Source organism: Boleophthalmus pectinirostris, unplaced genomic scaffold, assembly GCF_026225935.1.
Source record: "Boleophthalmus pectinirostris isolate CB_2022bp ecotype Guang Dong unplaced genomic scaffold, ASM2622593v1 HiC_scaffold_14, whole genome shotgun sequence".
NCBI lineage: Eukaryota > Metazoa > Chordata > Actinopteri > Gobiiformes > Gobiidae > Boleophthalmus > Boleophthalmus pectinirostris.
The window spans coordinates 11329163-11347848 of NW_026571047.1; the positions used below are offsets into that span (position 1 = coordinate 11329163).

General features: G+C 36.9%; 1 pseudogene; it reads right to left on the reverse strand.

Annotated features, from left to right (window-relative positions):
• Window positions 1–17584: 17584 nt before the first annotated feature.
• On the reverse strand, window positions 17585–17702 carry LOC129407944 (5S ribosomal RNA; annotated as a pseudogene).
• Between the last annotated feature and the right edge of the window lie 984 nt (window positions 17703–18686).

An 18686-nucleotide genomic window follows, 5' to 3' on the forward strand; every position in this document is an offset into this window, starting at 1 on the left:
CCTCGCTTTACAAATGCATTCTAACATCCCAATTTTGCAAAGACCAGAGTAGAGTTTTGCCATCACATAATGCTTAAAACAGCTAGCATGTAAACAGTGCACTTGGTTCCCATACAATAAAATGCTTAATGATTAGATGAAGACAGCACACATCTTTGTCATTTCAACAAGAGCTGCTCAAACAATATTTCTGTATTAGGGCAACATTTTTGACCCAGGTACATGGACTACATCGTGGTCATGCTTGGGTCAGTATACACAATTAGAAAAATGAATGTCCATATGGGGAATTTAATATTACAAAAATGTACGAATTGATGAATTTCACCATATTTTTGTATGATCCACATGTCATCAGATGATATTTAAGCAAAAATGTCCCTTAAATGTCATAACTGTAGTTCAAGTATTGAATAAAATGTGAATACGATGTAAAAGTAAAGACAGAAGTTCAAAATAATTGTATTTTCTTCCATTTTTTTTTTATCTTAGAAGCTACAATATTTCAATATACTGCCCTACTCGAATTCCTTTGCTGCATACTTTTCCCTTTACAATACAAACCTCATACGTTAAAATAATGAATCCTATTTCCTTACAATAATATAAAAATACCCTCTACATTGCATACCATTTCTATACGTCTTTCACATAAGCAGGTTTTAAATATGTACACCAGAAGGTGAACTATTTATTAATGCTAGCAGCCTGCAGTTTTACAGTAATGTAACAGAGAACACACTACACTTGTACTTGTACTTGTGTTTGTGTTGCTGCTGCAGTAGTTTGCACACAGCAGGACTCTCCAGTTAATAATGATCAGAAGGTAGAGCGTGTGCTGCTGCTCAAACTCCAGTATGGGCTATGGGCTTATCTCGCACAGTGGGAAGTAGTGTGCTCTGTGTGGCTAATTATTTGCTCATTGCTTGCTTTTCTCTTAAGCTTCAAGAGAGCGCAGACTGGTTTAATTAAATATGCACTGTGGAGAATATGGACTCAATTATATATTAATAATTGGCTTTTTATTCAAGTTTATTAAAGCTATAAAATTCTGTAAAGGCAATTTTATTCAAGTTTTTTTTTTTTTGCATGTGTTTCAGTTATCCTAAAATGTTAAAAGTGCACTATGTAAATTTACTGCTGGTGGGAGGTCCTTCTTGTGTTCATGGATATGTTCTTACTTACAGAAAGCCTGGAAAGTTCCACTGTATAGCATTAAATTTATTTATCTATCCATGGAGACAAGGTCAGGTCAGATCTGAGGAGATGCACCCCTGCTTACAGTAAGAATGGGTGGGTCACTTGCCAAAACCTACAAAAAAAAAACCTCCACCATTGCATTTTCAGTCATTACACAACCACAGATTGCATACATAATCAAAATGTAAAGCACACACACAGCATGTCCCTACAAGGCCACTATAGTTCTCAAAACTCAAGAAACTCTCTACCATCAGTTCTGCAGCCTACATATACACACAGACTTTCTCTCTTTCACAGTGACCTCAAATACCGTATGGACACCTATAAAATAATCTTGCCCAAATCTAGTTTACTGGATGTCCATTATTATCCAAACTATTATTAAAGTTCTCAGAGAAACTTCAAAAGAACATATAATTATGATATATTCACACAGCAGATAGTTAGCACATTGAAAAGAAGAAGATGACGCCGTGTCTCAAAGTATAGCCTACAAGCTGTGGGACAATCATGCCTAATCAGCTCTATAAAATGGACTAATAACACAATTACTGTCATTGAGGACTGCATCTCCACAGAAGACCTCGAGTGCGCCATTACTACAAGGGTTACGGTAAAACAGGCCACTCTGGAGCAGCCCTCAATGGTACATCTAATATCACTCTGTCATTGTCCCTACAGGCAGTATACAATGTCTCATTTATCTCACTGGAGCCCTAATAGCTGCAATTAGCCCAGTCCTGGACCCACCTCCTGATGCACCATGTTAGAAAAAAAAACACTTTCAAGGGATGGATTCAGGAACTGTATGTAAAATGTTACAGCTGGCAAGTACTTTCAAGAGGTACTTGCCTACTGAAGTATTTTCAGAGTAGGATAGGTAGGACAGACTAGGACGGGGTATCATTAAGATGTTGCCAATACGATGCATATCTCGATACAGTGAGCTTTCGATTCGATACGATATATTTCAAATCAATTCGACACGGTTCAATAAAAAATAAAGGCTAAATCATGGCAAGTCAAGTCTTTGTTAAACCACTTCTTGTGCAAAGTTAATATAAAACACATACATTTTAATCATCAAAATGGTGAAAATGTCAAATATATTGCATAAACAAGTTTCCTTCCACTAAACCATCAATAAAACTGTAGCGCTGTAACAAAAGAATTTAGTAAAATATACCAAAAAATACTCTTGGCGATATATCGATACAGCAGCCCACGATATTGCTACTGTATCATCACATTAAACGATACGATAAATCAATATTTTGATATTTTTGCACAACCCTAGGACAGACATCATAAAGTAAATAAATATAATAATGAATAAATAAGGGTACGGTTGTAACACAGAGATTTGCTGGCTACAGTATTGTCATAAAGTAGCTGGGTGTAATTAGAGCAAAATACATTTTGTTCTACTACAAATAAATCAGTTACACACCTTAATTTGATTAAAAAACAAAAATCATAGCGATTTGAGAGACAGAAAGATCAAGTTCATATATACAAAATCTTATTCACCTCTGCACCTTTTTAATCATAGTAGACCTTATATGTGAAAAAAGTGAAATGGGTCCATAATATGCTATTTTCTGATCTATATTATAATGTTGTTTCCTCATTAAAACATACCTGGAGTTGTGTTTTGTTTCATTTCATTCACACATATTTAACACACAAACCTCACATATTTAGCAGTTCTTATGTCAAATGGAAAAGTAGTAGGACCTTTAAAATAAAACTTACTTATCTACTGTAAAGAAAGTTTGTGGCTGTCTTAATGATTAGCAAACAGCAGGAGCATAATGAAACTGGACGTCTGCATAAAATGTGATTATAGCAAAGCCTTAATTCACAATTCTCTACCAAAATGAAAAGGTACTGAGTGTGACTGAACCCGTAAAAGAAGCAGTAGTGGATGCCTGAAGTGATATTGGTCACTAGGATTAACTAAAACTAGGGACAGGACAGCATAAATTAAGGTCCTCTTTAATAAGACTTTTTATTTGTAGAGTCACTAAATGCCCCTCACTAGCCTTATTTGAGCCACTTCATCCCGTTAAACTTAATCTCCGCCTCCCATGGATAAACAATTGACTTAGCATTAGCCGCTAGCGAGCTTCCTCTGCTAATCCTCATTTTACTAAGAGAGTCTAATAAATGGGGAAGGGGAGTGACAGGTCCGAGTGGATTGATGGTGCTAATGTAATCGGATTACACAAGCCAGGCCCCGGGCTTTGAGTCAGTTCATTTTAACTTTAGCCTGATTGATTTGTTGATCTCTCCTCTTAGCAACAAATGTCCTCGTGCGGAATGGTGCCTTCTTTATTTTAGTGACTATAACCCTTAGTTTTGTACTCCTTTATTGGATCACTTTTTGTAATCCTGTAAACTTCCTTTGTTCGTCTACATCAATATTTGCAGTGTTCAAAAGTTATTCCAAGTCACAATGCAAAATGTGTGTAAAAGAGGTTAATAGGACAATTGAATAAGAAATAAGATGTAAAAATGCTAACATATATATATTCAGGCCACACTGCCATCATGGTATATATTAAATAAATTATCCATGCATGCTGTTGTTGCATTTCTGGGCAAGAAAACTCACCCACATCCTCTTCTCTGATTTGGCTGCAGATTGTAGTGCAACTTCTTCAACTCTGAATGGGTAAATGGATAAGCTAAAAGGGAAAAGTTAAGTATTTTTTGTCTAGTACATTTCCTGGTATCATTCGTACCCTTTAATTTTCTGCAAATCAGCAGAGCATTTAGCCGGTAAGATTTGGAGGTGAATAACACTAGATCTGACAGTTTTTTAGTGTTAGGGCGATTTGACCCATGTGACTGACAGCACAATCACATGTCTCTGTGTGATGAGAACATGCACTGGAGAGACTCTTCCCAGCCATGATTATAAATGGGAGATAGACTTATCCACTAGGTCTGGTTACAGTTAACATGATTGTCAATGGAATCATTAACAATAGTCATGAAGGACAGCACTGTGTTAGGAAGTAATATGGTTGATTAGTGTTAATTAATGCACGTAAAAGTCTTCTTTTTGAATAAAGTATTAGTCTATCTACATCCCCAAAGCTTTTGCTTTTAGTTCAGAGATTGGCAATTGAAGGCTGAAATTATCCAAATGATTCTTGTGAAGGTGTATGGAGTTTAAAAACATAGTAAAGCACTTCCTGTATAACCACATGACATCACAAAGTATGAGGAGTATTTTCTGTTTGAGAGAAGAACTGATGAACTCATGAGGAAACAACATTATAACATAGATGTGTGCTTGAAATACTCTGCATTTTTTTTTTTTTTTTATCACAAATTACATTTTAAAATAGGTCCTCTTATCTATTGTATATTCCAAAAAAGCAGTGAATAAAAATATTAGTAAATATTATAAAGACATAAAGTATGTGCATGTGGTACTACTACTACTTGTAATCCTATAAATAAGAACATTAACAACTTTATATTACCAGCAAAACTACTCATTAAACCAAACATTATTTTTCATGTGTTACTGTTTCTACTATCATACCTATGGGTCAAACAGGATGATAGGAACAAACTGATTGATAAAAACAAAAATGTTAAGGCTCCACTTCCAGCTACCGTACTTGGATAGCCCCCAAGGTCTGATTTAAGCGAGAAGCAGAGTGGTTGTGTTAGGAGAGAGGACGCATGATTAGGAATGGATAGAGTGTCTACTTCTGAACAGAGAAAAGATGGAGGGGTGAAGTGAGGAAGGCGCCAAGGACAGAAGGAGCAGGGTTCATTTGTGTCCACACCTTTTACATGTGCAGGTGCATTATGGGTAGTGAGGAGCACAGCCTTGAGATAGTGCAATGTGTAACTTCCATTATCTGCCGCTCTGCCTTGCTGAAGAAAAGCCCTGTAGCTTCTGTACAGAGGGAACACAATCAACATTTAAAAAGAGCATGTGGGAAGGCATCACTCTGCAATGTGCTAAAAAATTACAAATATTTTAATGGAGTGGAGAGTATGAAAGTACATTTATATAAAGAAAGGTTGAGCTGGCTATTGAAGTGATTGACAGATAACTGAATCTATGTCCAAATGACACTGTGACTAGTAATGACGGACATTTTGATCCTCCGTTCTAAAATGAATATTAAAAAGTAGTGACTTTCTCTTTTTAAATTATCTGTTTTGATTTTATAACATACATAAAGGCTCTATAGTAGTACATTATGGTCATTATTACCACAAAGTGTTGACTCTCTCTGGGTCCCATAATGATGGTTAATAATTGTATTCTGAGATGTCTAGAACAGAACTCATTTCTCTCAGCATTAGGCATTACACTGCTGAAAGAGACCGGCAGTTTTATTTATCAGTTTAAGTTAATAAAGAAGTGAAATCCTTTCAAACACACAGTGTTTATGAATGTTAAATGAAAAATACTGTAAATACTTCATCTGCCAAATGGCATGTAATGTATTCTGTACTTGTGTTTTGCTCATTGACATGCATTTAACCTTCTTTATATGGCACACTTTGCAAAGTTAGCACTTTCATAAAGCAACATTTGCTTTAATGCTGTGTGACATGCACAGTACAACATATGGCTTGATGAAAAGCCACTTTTAAAATGGTAAGAAAAGTTTGTGTTGTATCCAGAATACTAACTTCTGTAATAATTAATACAGTATGAAGGTATGAGTCTGGTCACCAGTGAATACAGCAGAGTTCAGATAGGTGTGATTAACAGATGAATCAGTGACATGCTTGAGCCACTTGTGTCAAAACAAATATGGCCTCTAAGCCTCTGATGAGGAAAAATAAAATAAAATAACATAAAAAATAAATAACAGGGGACCAGAAAAAATGTCATATTTCTGCAGGATCAGTGAGCAAAACACTAAACTGTTAATCTGAGGTGCTACCAGTGAGTGACCAATGAGCTCCTTCATTTACATGCGTCACTAAAAAAATCTAATCTGACTGCACAGTCGTGTTTGGTTCTGGTTCGAGACGTAAAGGAAAGCGTGGGGACCAGACTGATATCCATCTGTACAAAAAATACAGCGATATCATTCTGGATTTGTGAGGAAAAAACATATCAATTCATAAGCAATTGTGTAATGCTGTATGCTGCTTTGGTATTAAAGAGTTGAAACAAAGATCAATGCCCTTCTCTGTTGAAGCATTGCCAACACACGAAGCAAGTGATGCCGAGAATACAGTGGGGTATTGGATTTGCAGACTATTAGACGCACTGAAGACAGACAGGTAGGCAGCCAGGTAGACAGGAGGAGGGAGGACGAGGAGGGTGGAAGAGGGGGGTACAGGTCTGCTCCGGTGAGGCCCCCAATGTCCCCGAGCAGCTCCAGATATTGCTGCTCCACTGAACAGCATAATGACAGTCTCTTCGCCTTCACGCGGGCCAGGCCGACGGAGAAAATCTACTCACGATCCTTCTAAATAGCTGCAGGGACATTTTTTTTCAACTAAGTAAACTGATGCGAGGCCAGGCTTGAAATCTTTATGGAGCTAAATGAGCAGGAGTTTGCAGTTCTGTCTGTGCTACGTGTGATATGAGAGCCCACACCGGAGACCACAGGGAGCAGGGGAAAGGAGAAGAGGAGGATACTGTGAGGTCTAATCTAACACACAGCTAACATACGCTGGCTCTGATTAAGACAGATGAACACATAGAGCTGGTTCCCATGGTTACTCTGTTGTAATGGCTTAAAGGTTCTCTAGTTTTAGCACTACTGTAGATATTTGTATTGACTGACATTGTAGTACAAGGTGGTTGCCAACCATACCGCAAGATGCTGGTTGGTAATATTAGTGAAATGTTGTCCTTAGTTTTTATAACTTGTGCAGTGCTAATGTTTTGGTTTGGTTTTTCACAGATTTGTACCACACACACATTACAAAACAAAAATAGCAAAACAAATAAATACATTTTGTTATGTATTTGTAATATTTTATTATGTATATTTATGTTTAGTAAAAGACTTATACAATGCAAATTTTCAAGAGTGAAGTTTACAGCTAAGTGACTAACTGAGTGAAGTTTACAGCTAACTGACTTGATACTTGAGATGAAGAGAAGAGGTAGAGTGAAGTGGGAGTACAGGTGCTCTACAAATATGAGAGGGGGTAACAGACTCCATCAATTGTCTTGAAAAAAAAAACAAAACTTTTGGATTGTAACTTTAAAGGCCACACAACATCCGGGCCTAAAAAACAATTTGAATTATTCAATGACTCTGAAACTGTTAAAACACTTTAGGCACTTCCTTAATGTATAGGATGTTTTGATCTGGTCCAGTGGTGTCTGATTGTATAATTGTGTATTTATTAATGCATATGTGATGGACACACCTACCTATCTCCAACATATCATGTGTATCTTGTTGCTGTTCTGTGTGTCTGTCCATCACCTATACATTCATCATGGTTGGTCAACCTTTTTTGTCTTTTTCCTATAGTCATGTGATGTTGTCACATGATTGCAGTGTAACTGAATTTAATGACACTTGTGTGTTTTGTTCCACCGTTATGCCCTGACGAGGACCATCTTGCTGGTAGAAACATGTTGGCGTCCCTCCATGTAATAAAGGACTTTTAATATATTCAGTCAGTGTGCCTCCTTTAAATTTTTTAGTAAGGGCTACATTCTGTTCAGATGACTTGATATTTGATTTGGTCCTGATGCAGTCAAGGTTCAGTTTCAGATCTAATCCCAGTTTGGTCACACAGTTTAGTTCATTACCTACTACCCCGACTCCTACCCCTAACTCCTTACTTAAGTTACTAAGCCTGAATCACTCCTAATAATTTTTTTTTTTTAATGGATCAAGTCTTTGTTTGAGCTTTATAAAAGACTAGGTATTATACAAATGTGTTAAATTGTTTGAGTAATTTAGCCATCTCTGCTGGGCCCTGTTCGAACCCTCCTTACAATTAGCAGTAAGATTCAGGACAAAGAGCATCCCATATGCTATCAATTTTCCATAAATATACAAAAGCATGATACAAAACAGTACACTACAACTTCACAAATCTTATACAATAAGCAGTAGTTTCATTAGCGAAATACACACCGATTGTAATGTGATAGCTCTCTGAAGGGGGAGTGATTTAGCATGGAGTGTAATGGGAGTAGGTGATTTGATTTTCAAAACAATAAAAGGTAACATTTTGTTCTAAATATGTTATTTGTTAGCAATTAATACATAGCAATGTAACACTAATAAGGCTAACATACAACATATTTCAGCATCAGACTACAGTTATAAACTTCTAAACTTGTATGACTTAAATGAACCCAACCACGACAAAATGCAATACCTTGAATACTTGCTAGCTTTTGCAGACTGCAGTTTGTAGTCCCTTTATGTAGCAGAATATCAATCTTCACACAGTCTAAGCCCCACACCTGAGTCCGTTGAGATCTGAAAGGGAAAGATGAGAAGTCTTGTGTCAGTTCCTCCAAAGCACACCCTCTATTAAGACAGATGAACACTTAGCCCCGTTTCTATGGTTACTTTGTCAAACCAGCTATGAGATTTTTGAATTATAGCTTTGGAGCTTGCCGTATTCCATCTCAAAACTACTAAAATCTTCCGCTTTCTTCATTCGGCAGAAAATTAGATAATCTGAAGCAATGATGCAGACATAGCACGTTTTATTTGGCTTGATAGGACAGCAATTAGCCACATACTGGATGGGCAGCCTATCATACAAGGCTAATTAAACAAGTATTCATGCAACACTAGCTGGGTTTTTTAGGAGTGCAACCCTGAGAGAGAGAGGTTGTGTGGGGTCTTAAAACTGGGTTAGCACATTATCTGCAATGCCGAGAATATTGATTGTAATTGTAATGAAAACGCAATTTGACTGAACGCAATCAAGTAGCTAAGTCTGAAATTATTTTGGTTATTACTCTCCCCAGGTTTTTACTATCGAAGAGCAAGTTTGTCTGACTGTGTGTTTTGTAATGTAAACTTTGTGTTATGTGTATCTGTCAAGATGCCACAGGCGTTTCAAGAAAATTCCTTCATTCAAATTCACTCATTATAGATAAAACCTTAGAGTTCCACAATCATGTTCAAAAATTCATATGATTCTTGCATAAGTTAGCAATTCATATTTTGGTGTTCTCTCATCCCAAAATGAAAATTGAAATCTGAGTTGCAATTAACAATTGGCAAAAGCTGCAATTATTTAGATAGTAGAATGTTTCAGGCAAAGGACAAAATATACTGTCTTTTTATAGAAATATCTTATTGTACCTGTAGTTTAGACCTTAACAAACATGTTTTGAAATTCATGGGATTCTTATATAAGTTTACATTCATATTTTCAGCACAATGTTCACTCTGAACTGAATGCTATTTTTTAAACATACATTACAATTTACAACATCTCAAAAACATGCAGCCATACTGTTAGTGCTCGTAAATGTGTTTAAAATATGCACAGTGAAACCTCTGTATAGAAAACAATAATACAAATTACAAACCAAAAAAAAGTAATTGTATATTTTCTCATAAATCTTCAGTCCCATTACCTGCACTGACCAGGTCTCCTATGTTACACAAGTATACAGCTGAAACTGATGTGCTCTTGGGAATACATTTTAACAACAAAGGAGAAAAATACATTACTGGCAATCTGTCTGGGAGGCAGGAGCAACTCAATGCCACAGATAAAAATTGCTTTTAAACTCAAAGGACATAAGACCGTGATCCACATCTGCTTTTGACCAAAGATCCACAAAGACGTGAAAGCATCTGTGGGCATATCCTGTTTACCAAATACTAAAATACATGTTTTTCTCAGTGAAGTGGCTACTTCAGGACTTGTTTTGATGATGAAATGCTTAGAGATTTATTGAAAAGTTCTGTATATAAAGAGAATTCACCTCACGTAGTCTTTCTGTGCCTGCTAAACATTGTGAAGTGTTTCTTATGTGAACAAAAATAACTAAATTAATGGAATTTTGTTATAATTAATTTCCAACAAGTAAAAGGTTTGCTACCAAGGACGCTGTATTTTTGCAGATAATGGTGTCTTGTTTTGTTTTTCAAAATGCTAAAAAAGTGAAACATTAGAACAAGTGAAATTCATATTCAAATTTTAGAAAAGTGCAGTACTGGAAGAAAATTGTTTTAAGCACTCAATCGTCGTTCATCACCTCCTCCTCACCTTCTGCGTAATGATTCCCTTTTTATTGCAGTTCTCGAAAAAGAACTGTAAAATGTTAAAAATAAATTGTGTAAAAACTAAGATGGAATACAAAAAGAAAGCCGATATCGTCAAATCCTTTCAGCGTACTGGGAGTCCATTGTAATTTACGCACCACAATTGTATTTTTCAGCACAGAGGAGCCCAACTATAGTTCTGTTACCTCAAATGCACTGTCTTGTGTCTTGTTTAGTTTATATTGCTTTCTCAAGTCTCTTTGTGTTTACCTGAATGCATATTGTCTCATATAGATCGCCCCAGGAAGGAAAAGACTATGTACTTGTAAAGTGACTGAGGAAGTGTGAAATGAATCAATTAGGCTATTGCCACAGATAGGCAAATTTCACTGTTTTTCCTTTGTTCGAAACCAAGAAATTCAGAGCATATTGCCCCAAAGGCCTTTATTTTCGCATATTGTACAAAGGCATTCTGGGTATTCTGTGAGTATTTTTCTCTTGCACAGCTCCAGCTCAAACTTTTAATGCACTATTCATTAACGTGCCTCTTCAGCAGATAGTAGCGTAGAGATAACCCCAGTCACTCACAGTGCGCTTCCACCTTTTGGGAGGAGAACGGGGGAAAAAAAGACAAGAAAGTAATTATATCTCTGCCACCATACTCCTTTTCAGGCTCTCTCTCTCCTCTGTGCTGCTCTTGATCACCCCATCTCTCGACCAATGATAAATATAGAGAGAGAGCTTGAGAGAAAGGGAGGTAGGTGGGAGGTGGATCGTGTTTGAGTTCAGGTGGGGTTATGGAGGTGGGATTGGGTTACACTAAGGGATAGTGATTTTTTTGAAGGATTTTACTTGCGGTTTTTCTTTCCAAAAATCACAACTAAATTTTACAGTGGTGATATTCCAGTTGAGAGATGGTGTTCTGGTCCAGCTGTGCACGGTGAGAATGACTTTTCCACTTTTTAACCCATAAAAAAAAAACAGGAAAAGGTCGGCTGGGACTCATCTAGGTGTTTACAGATGAACAGACTTGTGCTGTAAGGAACACAGAACTTTTAAATTTAATAAGGGTGCAATGTGCAATGCTATATATGGTGCCTGGAGGATGACAGAAGAACTAAAATATTGTTTGCTCATATACGTATTTTTTCATTTTTTGAGGAATTGGGGAGCAGCCAATTTGGGGAGCAGCCCGAATTTCAGAATTGATTGCTGATGATAACATATTATGGTGGTATTATTGTTTATTTAAATCACCATTAGCTTTAAAGAGTACTGCAGAGTGTTACTGAAATGCAAATGTTCCTGATTTTTTTTTCCCCCAGTGATGTTATCTTGTGAAATATGATGTATTATGTATTTTATTTAATGTTAATTATGTCAAAAAAGCCCTGGCTCTAATGGGGGGGAGCAGCAGCAGCAGTAGTAGTAGTAGTAGTAGCAGTAGTCAATCCAAATGCCACCAAAGAATTTCTGGAGCAAATAATCAACTTAGATGTTTCTCTATTGTTCCACAACTAATATAAGAACTCAAAGATCCAGATCTCTGTAGGATGTTACATAGACTGAAATGACTTAATAGGAAAATCCAACTAAATAAGCTACAAGATTAAGTGCACATTCTATTGTATGTTGTATCTGAAGCTGTCTATTATACTGACTTGATTTAATATTAAAAACATAATGAGTCATATTGAACACATAAACAGTCATTGTCCACACCAGAGAGTTAAGGTGCCAACACAGATTATGTTCTCTTTCAAAGGAAAACTTAAACAGTAAAATAGTTCTGTAGGTCACTTAATTGCCATCATTTGCAGTTAGATCACAGATTGCATATAAATGTGCTTACTTACACCCACACGGGAAGCCATGCATGTGAACCTGGTGTAAACACAGCACTCCAACCTCTGTAGAGGAGTGATTATGAGTAATTGTGCCTCTTGACCTAATACTGTGTTTTAATTGCGTTTAAAGTGCCATTTCCTTGTTATTAGGACAGCTGCTGATTGCTGACAAATTCAAATGATCTAATTCCACAGCAGGACAGCATAAATGCATTATGCTCGGGTACATTTTGACAACATATTTTCAACTTGGAAAATATATGGCAATATATTGAATAGACATAACCTTTCTAGAGAGCAACCTTTTTTTTTTTTTATTGGCCGGGGTAGAATCAAGAGTAACCGGTGGCTGTGGTCATTTTGACCAAAATGATGCAATTTAAATTTATCCAATATATCAGCCAACCTATTTATCATGTCATAATATTGTGTTAGTTTCCTTTGGCTTTTCAAATGGACAGATGTGCATATTGTAACTTTTCTGGTGGAGGGTCTGTCAAATACTTTTCTCCATGGAGATGTTATTGCATTGTCAGGAATGCTTCACGGTATGGCATTAAACCCTTCTTTCTTCATGGAGACCAAACCAGATCAAGTTACAGGTCAGATCGACACGGCGCACAGTCAGAGTGCCTATTTTCTAGGTAATTTTTAGCTATAAAACCACCTGTAACTGAAGGAATGTAATATAGAGCTGTTAAAAGTCATACTATGGAACATTTCAGGCTGAGCAATAACATATCCATAGAAACTAGGGAGCAACTAAATGAAATCCTTCCCTTAACACACAAACTATACATATTTAGACTAAATTCTTTTTTCAAACTGAAAACACTCACTTTACATTACACTGGATGTAAAATTATTATGACATAATATTTACGTGTGCTTTCATCATGGTTTGGAAAAATTTAAGTAACCTTATGTAAGATTTCGATTTTAAATTTCACGAACATGAACCAACTCAACTGTGTCCCTATACAAGGCAGACATGTTCACAAAGAACTCAAAAGTTACTACAATGTTTAAAAAGGGTAACACTTCATTTTATACTGTACATTTATCAATTGTATTTATTTCATAAAAGCACAAGTTAATAACATTTATCCCAACCCATAGAACGAGTTACAGATTGCAACTTGTATGTAAAAAACGTGTGACCAAAACCTGGTAGGTAAATTTTACTGTATCTTACACTACTCAATACATAATTTGTATTTAATGGTTGAACTAATCTGTCATTCTGAAATGACTATATTCAGAATACACTACACTTTAAGGAAATATACAAAATGTTCCATTCATTTAGGCTCCAAATATAGATAAAAATGTAATATTATTGTAATCTATTGTTTATTTTCAAAAGACCACTGCAAGTGCAACAACATGTTGGGTGCTGCTAGGGGGAAGCTCAGTGCCTCTGAGGTCTCTTTTCAAACGGTTGTTTTTGTTCCCAGTGTGAATATGGCTCTAAGCAGGACCGTCAGCTGTGCTCTGTATTTACACTGACTCTGTGTTGGAGCAGTACACAAAGCTTTATCTGTCAGAGCAGCGCGAGCATTATTACACGCATAAAGAATCTACAAGATATTACACACTTACATGAAACAGGAACAGATTGTGTTTCATATCTGACAATGATCCCACTGAGAGAGAGGGGCCGGGCTTAGAGACTCACGTTTTCTTGAAAGGATTTAAGAAAGCTGAGACAATGACTAAATTAAAGCTGTACCATGCGTTATTTCTTCTTCTCAATCCTCCATTCCCATAGCTTTCTCGCCTTCCATCATGTTTCAATCTGTCGCTCAGTTTTGCTGATTGAAAAAGCCATTTTGCCAAGATTTCACGCCTGGAAGATCCCAAATGGGTCAGCTTTCATGACAAACAGATCAATTTTTATAGACTTTAAAGTTGCTGGTCTTGAAAATTGTCTTCAAGAGGCCGTGGAGTTTGGTGCCAAGATCCCGTGATTGTTAGGGGATCCATGCATGGTTGTTGTAGGTTGTAAAAGCTTTCATGGAGGGGGATTATCCCTCCTTTTACAAATGAGGTAAAGGACCTGTTCTAATATGGTGTGAAACTGTACCACTGTATACAGTAAGTGGACAAAGAGAGCATGCAAGACCTATCTGAGTAAATGCTGGTTGTCCCATATCATTGTATCATTATAATATGTTGAGAATAGACACTTTGAGCTGTCCTTTGAGGTACTAACAAACAACCAACCCCTATCTAAAAAGATGTCTAAACTAGTTAAGCCTATAACTACCACATGACCAAAGACAGACTGGGACTGATATCAAGCCAGTCTTATTTTTAAGCCCTCCTTTTGTTGCAAATCTGAAACCATATAGCAATAAGTCTATCTTTCTATCTGTCTATCTATCTATCCATCTACCATTTATCAGCCAATCAATCTATCTGTATCTATCAAGCAACCAATACTACAATGACCTAATTACATGATGCCTGAAAATCAAGAATGATATCTTTTTTTTGTTTTTGTTTGTTTTTTTAATGAATATCAGTCTAGTCCTCATGCCCTCTGACAAATCTCAAACCCAATCAAACATCCATCAGATTAGTTTTTTTCAGTGACATGTGAAACGAAGAAGCTCAATGATCACCTATCATTTACAAATAAAATCAAATGTATCTCACCTCTGATTGACAGAGTTTAGTGTGCTTTGTTGCTACAGATAATTTTTCATGTAGTGAGATATCAAAAAGAGAGAATCACTATTAACATACTGTACCTTTAATTCTTCTTTTATATGAAGAACTGTAGATCTGTCAACTCAACTTGCAGTGTCCATGACCTGTCAACGGAAAAGCAGAATATTACAAATAAATACAGTTCCAGTGAATAGCAACCAACAAAAAGCATTTAAAGTGTGATATTCAGCATAGAAATTATAACCACTGAAACCAAACCAACACCTAGAGGCTGTATATGGTATTATGCATAATCCCATGGTTCCATTGGATATGATGATGTGTTGGCCCGAGTGAAATTGCTGACACAGAGCTAAGAACTATAATGACATGTTATATGCACTGAAGGCTTGTAACATAAACGGCAGGTGCTTGAGCCCGTAAGCACCAGGGAAAAGCTGTGAAGAGCACCTGCCCTGTTGTATGTGGCAAGCAGCCAGGAGTCATATTATAGTTAAATGGTATAAATGTACACCAAAATAACATGCAAACTCACTAAAGAGCGAGACAAAAATCAATATGTCCACACATCTCCACAAAGAGACACAAAGTCATTGGATAAAATGCTGCAATTTTTCAAGAAGCAGAGGCTCAGCAACCATCCCACTAATGCAAAGGTTGGTAGCTAGATACTCCAGTGCATAACCCCAATGTGTGCTTGGTCAGGACATCACCAGTATAGTAAACATGTATGAGTGGTTATGAATAAACATGGTGGCAGTAGTATAACTTTCTAATAAAGGAAGAGTAGTCCCCATGTTGTTAGCTGTAATCAGTTTTAATGTCTCAAAATGCTCAATACTACACTTAAGTCTGTTTAGAGTCCTTTGCTTCAATAGAATGATTAAAATTGAATGAAAACACAGTATAGTTGTAGGTGACTTTGTGAAAAAATAATTTATTTTTATGGCTTTACACGCGGTTCATTGAAAAGACCATTCACTACATGCTACTACATCTTCACAATTGCAAGACCCGCGCCTGCCCATGACTTTACATTCACACACACACAAAAAGGTAATTAAAATGGCCTTGTCCCTATTGAGTGTCTAGTTAAGAGGAGCAGATTTCACACAGACTCTGAAAAGGCTTTGATGGCGTGGGGCTCTGTGCTGAATGGGCCCAAAACCATATTTGCATCTAATTCAACCAGTACAAGTGAATGTGTGACTACTTGCTTTTCACAGCACAGTGCTCCCTCCATTCTACATCAGCAAATGACTATGAATGGTATGTATGTCGGCACCAACATAAAGGCCAATGCGTCATGTCTTGTATTATGGTACGTACGTGCATTACACATATGAGTGTCTTGCATCGCCAGCACTGTATAGAAAAGCGGTTGTTTTTCTGGCACTAGCTCTCCACTTCTTATTTTAAGCATGAACTGAAGAGGGTGGATTTTGTGCAGAGTTGGCACTTTCCGTCCTTGTAATGATGCCAACGCTTTCTAGACAGCCTTGCTGAATCCCAAATCCTGCCTACAAGGAAGAAGACCTACTGTAAATATTGAAAGGTCCATAAATAAAATGCTAACAAGGTGCAAGATTGGTTCAGAAAAAGTTGGAGCAGTCAGTGTGTGAGATGTAAAAAGCAGAATGTTTTGAGAAGTGAAGCTCATAAACTTTTTTATCTGCAAATACTCTAAAACGTCAAGCACTGACTGAGGTGCAGCAGTTTAAAAATTCAAATATTTGTGTTATTGTAACAATCTAGAAAATGTAAGGGACAAAGGAGTAAGTCGCATATTCAAATGTTTTTGAATCAAAGGGCCAGATAGTCAAGGCACTGAGTGAGTCATTCAGATTAGTGCATTTTAAACAGCTTTGCGCCACTGTGTTTTGTCTCATTGACACATGTTTGAGTAACCCTTTATTATTAGTCTGTCTGCATCGCTAAAGCTCAAAATCCTCCCTTTCGATCTTGTGATGTCATCAAGCAGTAGTTTTCAAATTAACAACTACTTTTCATTGTTTGTTCAGTAGAGATTCAATTCTATTCATTTCTGGGGCTGAAATCATCCAAATGAATCTCGTGAAGGTATATGGAGTTTATGGAGTATTACCAAATGACATAAGGTGGAACATAGTTTCCATCTGAGAAAAAACTAATCATGCAAGGCTTGTGGGGTAAACAAGTGTTAATGAAACAAGACAAAACATATATATTTTTGATGAAGAAACAACTGTATAACAGATCAAAAAACAGCATAATATAGGCCCTTCAACAAGGCAAATTTTAGTTCTGTATGAATGTACTGCTAATGATTAATTCAGCAGGTCTTAGAGCCAAGAGAGGACTGCATGTGACCCATAGTTTGGACACCCCTGTTTAAGAAGATTCATAATAATGAATAATAATAATAATAATAATAATATTGCATCAGTTTTATATAGCGCTTTTTTGGACACTCAAAGACGCTTTACAGAGCATTATTCATTCACTCCGTACCCGGTAGTGGTAAACTACTATTATAGCTACAGCTGCACTGGGGCAGATTGATGAATACAAGGCTGCCAATCTGCGCCATCGGTCCATCACCATCACGCATGCACACACCACTTACATACTAGGCAATGTGGGTGAAGTGTCTTGCCTAAAGACACACCTGGCACCCCCCTGTGGCACCTGATTTTCCCAGGGGTTTCCCATCAAACTACTAACCAGGCCCAGCCTTGCTTAGCTTCTGAGATTTGATGGGATCAGGTTTTGTCAAGCTGGTATGGTCACAATTTAGATGGATTAGATGAATAGTGTATTACATTTTAACCTGGGGCAGGGAAACTACTTTTTGCAGTTTGGAGAGAATTGCTTTCATTTTGTTTGTCCATACAATTAATATATGTAATTAATGTATGCAAAACACTGCTGTAATTTTACATTTCTAGTCTTTTCTGGGAACTGTCTTTGAACGACTAAATTTTAACTAAAAACTATTCACCGTGGGCCACCTGTGAAGTGAATGCAGCATAACCACAATTTTCAGGGCTGTAATTCTCCATCTGTCTGACTAACAAGACTTCTGACAGGAGCGAGCTGGGGCCTTGAGTGTGCACTGTGGATGACATCATTTACCAGTCACTAAATCCTACACACACTCACACACACGCACACATACACTAGAAGAGCAATGGGGGATTGTGCTCTGCAGGGCAATGACTCGTAACACTGATGAGGGGACAGTAGGTGGAAGGACAAGCCGGGCCTGATTTAGTTCTCAGCCAACAGAGGAGGCCCGATGACAGAGGTCCACGACATACAGTTCGACTTTTCCCATAAATAAACATTGTATGCAGTGCAGGAGGGAGAGGAGACGTTTACAAATTAGAATAGGAGAGGGCAATGTGGTGTAGAACGGTAAATCATATGACTAGTTACAGCTCATGGTGAAATATTTTGGAAAATTATCAGCTTTTTGACAGAATTTATTAGGCTTAGATGAAGTCATTGATTAATTCATGTCCAGTTAAATGGGACTTTTTCTGGAGGAGGGTACATGATGTGAATATTATGCTTTGCCTAAAATGTTTCACAGTGGCATTAAATGATCTATCTTTATCTTGCATTTTCTCAATTTTAGGAGTTTTTTTTTTTTTTCATAAAATTTGTTGTAAAACATGCATTCTTACTCTGAACAGTGTTGCCTCTCCACAGATCTGATCAATAATGTGCCTTGGTGACCCAGTCTGTTTGCCTTATTGGATAAGTTTAATGCTAA